Consider the following 8,346-nt stretch of genomic DNA (forward strand, 5'->3'; position numbering starts at 1 on the left):
ACGGGGTAAAATTAGTTTGGCAGAAGGTGCGCGTTTGCGACAAGTCGGAAACTTAAGAAAAGGTAAGAATTTTGCCCCTCTAATGTTGTGGAATTGATATGAATGTGTTAAGGATTGAGAATAGACGAGAATTCCGTAACTTTGATGTGTAGATGGGACCGTATGTGTGTGTGTGGTTAGTGTTGGGGTCGTGGGTTATAGGAAATAGAAGGCCATGTGAATTTGATCTTGTTTAGTTGGTTGTTGCGTCGTTGTGACATTTATGACGTAAATGATTGTTTAATGAATTGAATTGGCGTTGGAAAAGGATTTCGGAACATTATGGGAAAGTATATGTCTTTGGTATATTTGTGTATATCATTGTATATTTATGATGCTAAAGACGTTAAATGTGACCTATGGTTGATGTTAATGAATTTGGAATGAAACAATGCGAGTTAGAATGTTCGCCGTAAGTTTTTGATGTTTTGGATGAAATATGGAAAGTAATGAACTTCGGGAAACTTTGTATATTGTTGGAGTGTAATTGGGATGGGTTTGAATAATCTTGAATGGGTGAATGAATACAATAATGTGGGCGTAAGTTTGGAATTGTGAAGTTTGAATGGAAGTTGTCAACTTGTGTAGTAAGGTAGAACTTTGAAGTTAGAATGATTTGATTGCGATTTATGTTGCTTGTGATGTTTGGGTTGTTGTTGTTGATTTATTGTGAGCCGAGCTAAGTCTCGGGGGTGTTAGATTTATAGGGGAAATGCTGCCGAAATTTCGGTAGCCAAGTATAACCCAAAGATTGAGATGTTAACTTTCATGAATAGTAACTGGTAAAAGTGACCATTTGCAGTTTTTGGACGAAACGGGAATTGAGATTTGACGAGCGTAAGGCGCAATCCAGGTATGTAAAGCCTACCTTTCCTTCTTTTGGCATGTCCTAGTTATACTAGGTTAAGATCGGACCCTCGGGGATAATTCTGCTCTTGGAAATCCGAGTTTAGTTTTGGCCACTATTCATTCAGCGCAATTGAAACATATTCCTTATAATTGGTTGCAAGAATGTTCAAACCTTCATAACTTTTGCTATTGTGTCCGAATCTCTCCGAAACTTTCGTAGATGGCTTTATGGAGCCTAAAGTCTGTGATTTGTGTCCGCCGCCTCGATTTGACTCAAGGTGGGCCCGCAAGCCCCGAGGCTTCCCTTATTTGGTTGTTTGGCTCATTTTCGTTCGATATGAAAAGTAATCATTTGCCTATGACTCAAAGGTCCGTTTGAAATTTCCTGTATCGTTATTGAACGTTTTGTACTATGAATGATGTTAGATTTTCGGAAAATGATTTGTGAATTGCTTTTCAAAGGTTTTGCAGTTTGGAACTTCGTAACTTCCATATATAAATTTTGATCGCCCTGACTCCTACCCCGAGCCTTCTGGCGTCGGTATATGCCTATATGTAATTATATGTCGAGTCTTGTAAATTACTTTTGATATGCATATGGTTTCTGCACTACTCCGTTCGTGCCATTCGCTATGATTTCGTTCGTCGGTACCCGGGCCGGCTTTGTGATCGTGCGCGCTATACCATATTCGGAAGTATGATGTGTTACGGTTTCCGAGGCCTCGCCATAGGGCCGGTTACCGTCTATGGAGTTATGATGTGATATGGCATTTGATAAGTTCTGATGATGTGGTATGTGTGTGATACGATTTGTCTGGAGATTGTACGGAGATTTGAAAAACTTCTGGAGTATGATGTGTTGTGGCACCGGCGTCGGGGGTGACCACGTTCCTAAGCCCTATACATGATTTTATTTGCATTTGTACATTTATCTTTCGTACAGGTTTGATTTGATACTTTGACGTTTGTGTTTGTTTCTTCTGACTCCAGTTAGGATTGTGATTTCTGTACCTTCTGCTTTACATACTCAGTACTTCTCCCGTACTGACCCCCTGTTCTTCGGGGGGTTGCGTTTCATGCCCGCAGGTACAGAAGCTCGGTTGGGTGATCCTCCGGTTTAGGCTACCTATTCTGCTATTTTGGAGAGCTCCCCTTGATCCGGAGCTTAACTTTTGGTACATACCTTTTGCTGTGCGTGTATTCGGTACATTTGTGGCTGTGTGGGTACGGCGGGGCCCTGTCCCGTCATATGTTCGTATGTTCTGTTTTGTTTTAGAGGCCTGTAGTCATGTTTGTGGGTCGTGGGTCCGGTGTGTTTGTATGTGGATCTGTTTTGCGTTCTTAAGCGGCCCGTATGCTACTATGGCCAAGACGGCCCCTGAGTTCGTACGTGTGTGTGTGTGTGCATTTGGGCGATGTATATCCCGCCACCTTTCTGATTTTGATATGACTGTTCTGCACGGGCGACCGCTTAAGATAAGTGTTCGATCAATGTTTGTGTGACGTCTGCTATTAGTTTTCAGTTTGAACAACGTATGTTAAGTCTGAATGAGTCTTAATATGATGATCTGGGTTGTGAGTCTGTTTGGGGTGCCTAAGTAGGGCACCAGTCGCGGCCCACGGGGTTGGGTCGTGACATTAAGCTCGTGCGAAAAGGAGCGTTGCAACTTGCAGTTTAGGCTCGTGCGTCGAGGAATATTGTGATGTGCAGTTTAAGCTCATACATCGAGGAGCAGTTTGGGAAAGAACTCCAATAGTGTAACTGGATTTCGAACACGTCGTGATGAAGCATTGTTGCACCAACTCTTGACATCGGACTTTATGCTTTTCCATGTTTGCAGATGATTTGTGGTTGCTTTTGCCTTTGGGATTTGGTGCTTCAAAGCTTTTTTATGCTTATGTCTTTTGTGAAAAACCAATGTCTAAGTTTCACAATTGTTATTGTTGGAGTTGTCATCCACCTTGCAAGTATTTGGAGTTTCCTTTAATGTGAGAACTTCAACTGGTTCAGGGCTCCCAAATTGCAGCATGATTGTTCCTTGTTCAATCTTTTGAGATGCAATAGAAGGATGACATCTTTCAGTTTCTAGCATCAAGCTCTTCCTGTTATGAAGATAAGCACTAGCATGATTAGGCTCAGCGATGTCTTCCTTGTTAATGATTATTTTTCCATCCCTAACCAACGTCATGATCTTCTCTTTCAGGAAGAAACATTTTTCAGTGGATAACTGATGATGTGATGAAATTGCAATACTTAGGATCGTTGACTTTGTTGGCTTCATGGGGTCGCTTTGATGGAGGAAGTTCAATGGCCTCCATAGTCAGCAACTCGTCAAGAATTGAAGAGATATCAGAGTCAGGAAAAGGGTAAACTTTTGCTTTTAACTCCTTCAAGGTTAGATGTCGCTTTTCTTTTGGAAAATGCTGACTTGTACATTTTTCCTTTATTTTTTGTTTAGCAACGACTTTTGCTGATATTGCTCCTACCATCATAGTTTCTTCAATTTGGTGCTTTGATGATCGCTTCGATTCTTTCTCTTCCTTCCTAGGATCGAAAACATGTGAAGTCTTTCCATGAGTCGCGATGCTCAACTCCATGTCGTGTACTCGCATTGCCAATTCTTCAAAAGTTCGTGGCTTAAGTACTTAGAGAATGTATACAAGGCCCCAGTGCATTCATTGGATGCTCATCTCAAAAGCAAACATTTCTAAGAGACGATCCTTGCAGTTCAACCACAAAGCTCGCCAGCGGTTGATGTAGTCAATCACTGATTCATCTTTTCGTTGCTTTGTGGCCATCAACTCGATCATGCTTACCGTTCGACGCGTGATGTAAAAATGATTGGGACACTCCTTTTCAAGTTGCTCCCAAATATCAATTGATTCTCGCTCGAGATTAGTGTACCAATCAAAGGAGTTTCCCATCAGCGAGAGAACAAACTGCTTGACAAGAAGATCATCATGTGTACCAGCATTGCTACAAGTCTCCACAAAATGCGCAACGTGTTGTCTTGGGTTTCCTTTTCCATCGAATTGTTGCAACTTTGGTGGTTGATATCCAATTGGCATGGGCAGACAATCGATTCGCTTGGTATAACGTTTGGAGTAGTATAACGAGCTTTGTGATGGTCCGCCATATTGAGCCCTAATAGTGTTTGTTATCGTGTCTTGCAGTTATTGGATAGACAACTGTCACGACCCAGCTAGGGGCCGCGACGGGTACCCGGGGCTAACCACCGAGCACCGCTCGCTCTATTACTCACTTTACTCGAGTAATGCCCTTTTTATTTCTTTTCACTCAAAGCATGGAAAAGTCATAGTTTATAGGGAAACATAAATACTTTTACATATATATGGATCTTTAGTATATCAAAATAATAAGTACACATATACATGAAAAATATAAGACCATACTACCCACACTGCGCATCTACGAGCCTCTACTGGCATACTGTACATATAGACGGAACAGGACTCCGTCGTGCCCAAAATGTATATATACCAAAGGAATAATCATAAGCACCTCCGAACAATGGAGTGCTTTCACTCCACTGACAGCTCCTAAGAATCTGGATCAAGCTCGCCTCCCTGTCTACCTGTGGGCATGAACACAGCGACCAAAGAAAAGGACTTCAGTACGAATATTGTACCGAGTATGAGAGGAATAAACAATGAAGAAGGACAACAATAATATAATGAGAGCATCCATATGAACATCTGTTTCTGAACGATAATCATGAAAGAAGTGATGCAGGCTGTCTTACTCATACTCATCATCAAATCATGTATGCATGACATGCAAGCTGCCCGTCCTTACCGGAACGGTGTGATAATCAATAATATAATCCCGCGTCCAGGCCTTCCGCGTCCGGGGTACCATCTCATGCCGCCCACTAGTGGTGTCTGCCCACGCCCGAAGGTCGTGGTGTATCCGTATAGCTGCCCGCCGTAGCGGTGACTGCCCGGCCAACTAGGCGCGGTGTGATGCAATCATGACATGCTCATTATAAAATACTTATAATAATATGATTATCAAAATATGCTTATCTTAACATAATACATGCATAAGGCTCAAGATCATACATAGTCTATCGGGGTGACGCAAGGTCGTGATCCCCCGATTTCATTATGGAGCAATTACTGACATTCTGCCTCACCTTGAAGGAATTAGTACATAAGGTGAGTGTAAGCAATCCAGGACATCATTGTCAATATGGCATCATCATATCATATTTCTTATCTTATATAGATATATAGGAGTATAGGCTTTTAGCTTCTCGGGATACATGAACTCATGAAGAGGAAAGAACTTATACCATAGGATTCATGCCATTGGAAAGAAAGTACTAGCCTCGCATACCTTTGTCGTTTAGCTACGTTATCGCTCACTTGTCTTCCTTCGAAGTCACGACGTTACCTTCACGAGAGAATCGTATTAACATTAGTTAACCGACTATAAAAACGCATCGTTATCTCTAAAGAAAATTAAGCGGCATTTACTTTGTTTCTACTACCTTTTTCCCCGTTCTATTCCAACTCCTAAACATTTACAACAACACTCATAATATTGCAAGCAACAATCATCATTCATATACCTTAAGCAAAATCCACCACCTTCCTCCAATTTCTCCACATTTAATGGTTTTTCGCTTATCATCGTAATTTTGCTTACTTCACACCTATTCCATGGCCCATCCGTCATTTATAACGTATTTGTAATCATAACATATCAACATTCATGATTCCATTCAACTATCATTCCATAGTGACACTATTCACTCAGTAATGGTCCATTTTCTATGTCTTACCACAATTCAAGTGTCTTAGTCTTCTAATGCTTTAAACAACATGATAAAGTCATGAAACTTACCTTAGATGATGGTTGAACAAGCTTTGAATGGGAATACTCCTCTAGCACTAAAACCCTTCTTCACCTCTTTTGGAATTTCTTGAAGAAGATGACCTCCAACTAGGTTTCATACACTTTGTTGCTTGGATTTGGTGTTGATGATCTTAGTTTTCCTTTGATTCACTCGAATTTCTAGGGATAAAGTGTTGAGAGAGTTCTAGAGTGTTCTTGAATGGTATGGATGAGTAATGAAATAAAATGAGGCTTGGGTCCCTTTTTAATAACTCAAAATCTGATTTTTAATGAACAATTGTCGGGGTGAACAGTGGTCGTAAACCACAGTTTACGGACCGTAAACCAGTTTACGGACCGTATAGTGTGGTCGTATTTAAGCATGTCCAAAACAGAAAGGTTGGTTAGTGATCATGGTAGTTTACGATCGAGGTTTACGGTCCGTAAACCAGTTTATGGGCCGTATACCAAGTCGTATTTAACGATTTCCACACTTAACAAAAAGTTGAGATTTTGGAAGGCTGGAGGACGATGGTGATTTACGGTCCGTAAATCACTTTACGGGGCCGTAAATCACTTTACGACCACTGGGCTGGATAAAATTCTACAACTTTCTTATTTCCAAAAATTCATGAATCATCACCCCTTACTTAGTAAAACACCATACACTCGTACCCTTCGTTGGTCTATTCCTTGTACAAGTACGGGGACTTTTCCGAGGTGTAACATTCTTCCCCCCTTTTGGAACATTCGTCCTCGAATGTTAAAATACCTAGGAATCTTAGAAAAATTTCGCCAGAGTTTCCTTTGTAATTCGACACTACCTACCTGCCACAACAACCCATAATATCTTCGCCTCACAGGGCTACATCACAATAGCAACATATCTATGGCTACACACGACCAAAACATGAAGATAAAGCATACATACCTTACAACCTTGGCGTGTCATCATGAACCTCTTCTGGAGATTGGAATAAATGGGGGTACTTGGGTTTCATCTTCTCTTCCGCTTCCCAAGTCATTTCTTCCCTGTTGTTGTTTCGCTATCGAACTTTGACTGAAGCGACCTCTTTATTCCGAAGTCTCCGCACTTGTCTGTCTAAAATAGCAATAGGTATTTCTTCATACGTCAGCTTCTCTATCACCTGCACATCGTCAACCGGGACTATTCTTGTAGGATCCCCAATACACTTGCGGAGCATCGAAACATGGAATACCGGGTGAACTGATTCAAGCTCTGAAGGTAAATCCAATTCATATGCTACCTGACCCACCTTACGGACAATTTTATAAGGTCCGACGTATCTAGGACTCAACTTCCCTTTCTTGCCAAATCTCATCACCCCTTTCATCGGCGATACTTTCAGAAATACCCAATCATTTACCTGAAATTCCAAATCTCGTCGGCGGTTGTCCGGATAAGACTTTTGGCGACTTTGGGCTGCTAACAGTCGGTCTCGAATGACTTTGACTTTTTCGACTGCTTGTTAAATCAGGTCGGGGCCTATCAATTGTACTTCTCCGGTTTCAAACCATCCAATTGGAGATCTGCATTTCCTTCCATACAATGCTTCATACGGGGCCATTTGAATACCGGAATGATAGCTGTTGTTGTAGGCAAATTCAGTGAGGGGTAAATGCTCATCCCAACTACCACCAAGATCCAACATGCACGCTCGTAGCATATCTTTCAAGGTCTGAATAGTACGTTCGGCTTGCCCGTCAGTTTGTGGGTGAAATGCCGTGCTGAACTTAACTTGGGTACCCAGCCCTTCTTGGAAGGACTTCCAAAACTTAGCTGTACTCTGTGCTCCCCTGTCAGTGATAATAGACAATGGAATACCATGGAGTCGCACGATTTCTTTAAGATACAGCCTTGCATAATCCTCTGCTGCGTACGTGGTTTTAACTCGGAGGAAATGAGCTGCCTTCGTGAGTCTGTCCACGATCACCCATATAGAATTGTATTTGCCTCGCTAGCGAGGTAATCCTACAACGAAATCCATATTAATTTCTTCCCATTTCCATGTAGGAATTTCCATTGCTTGCAATAAGCCTCCTGACTTTTGATGTTCAGCTTTCACTTGTTGGCAATTTGGGCATTGTGCCACGAATGCTGCTATGTCTCGTTTCATGCCATCCCACCAATACAACAATTTGAGATCACGATACATCTTGGTTGCACCTGGATCGAGGTTTACGGTCCGTAAACCAGTTTACGGGCCATATACCAAGTCGTATTTAACGATTTCCACACTAACAGAAAGTTGAGATTTTGGAAGGCTGGAGGACGATGGTGATTTACGGTCCGTAAATCACTTTACCGGTCGTAAATCACTTTACGACCACTGGGCTGGATAAAATTTTACCACTTTCTTATTTCCAAAAATTCATGAATCATTACCCCTTACTTAGTAAAACACCACACTCATACCCTTCGTTGGTCTATTCCTTGTACAGGTACGGGGACTTTTCCGAGGTGTAACAACAACGTCGTAACTGAAGCAACTTAATTTTCACTTTGAGCCTTGGGCAACTTGGTAGCAGATTCAACCTCTTTTTCTTGTGGTGTTGGGATGTGACTTGACTCATCA

This window comes from Lycium barbarum, chromosome 4 (genome assembly GCF_019175385.1).
Source record: "Lycium barbarum isolate Lr01 chromosome 4, ASM1917538v2, whole genome shotgun sequence".
NCBI classification, from domain to species: Eukaryota; Viridiplantae; Streptophyta; class Magnoliopsida; order Solanales; family Solanaceae; genus Lycium; species Lycium barbarum.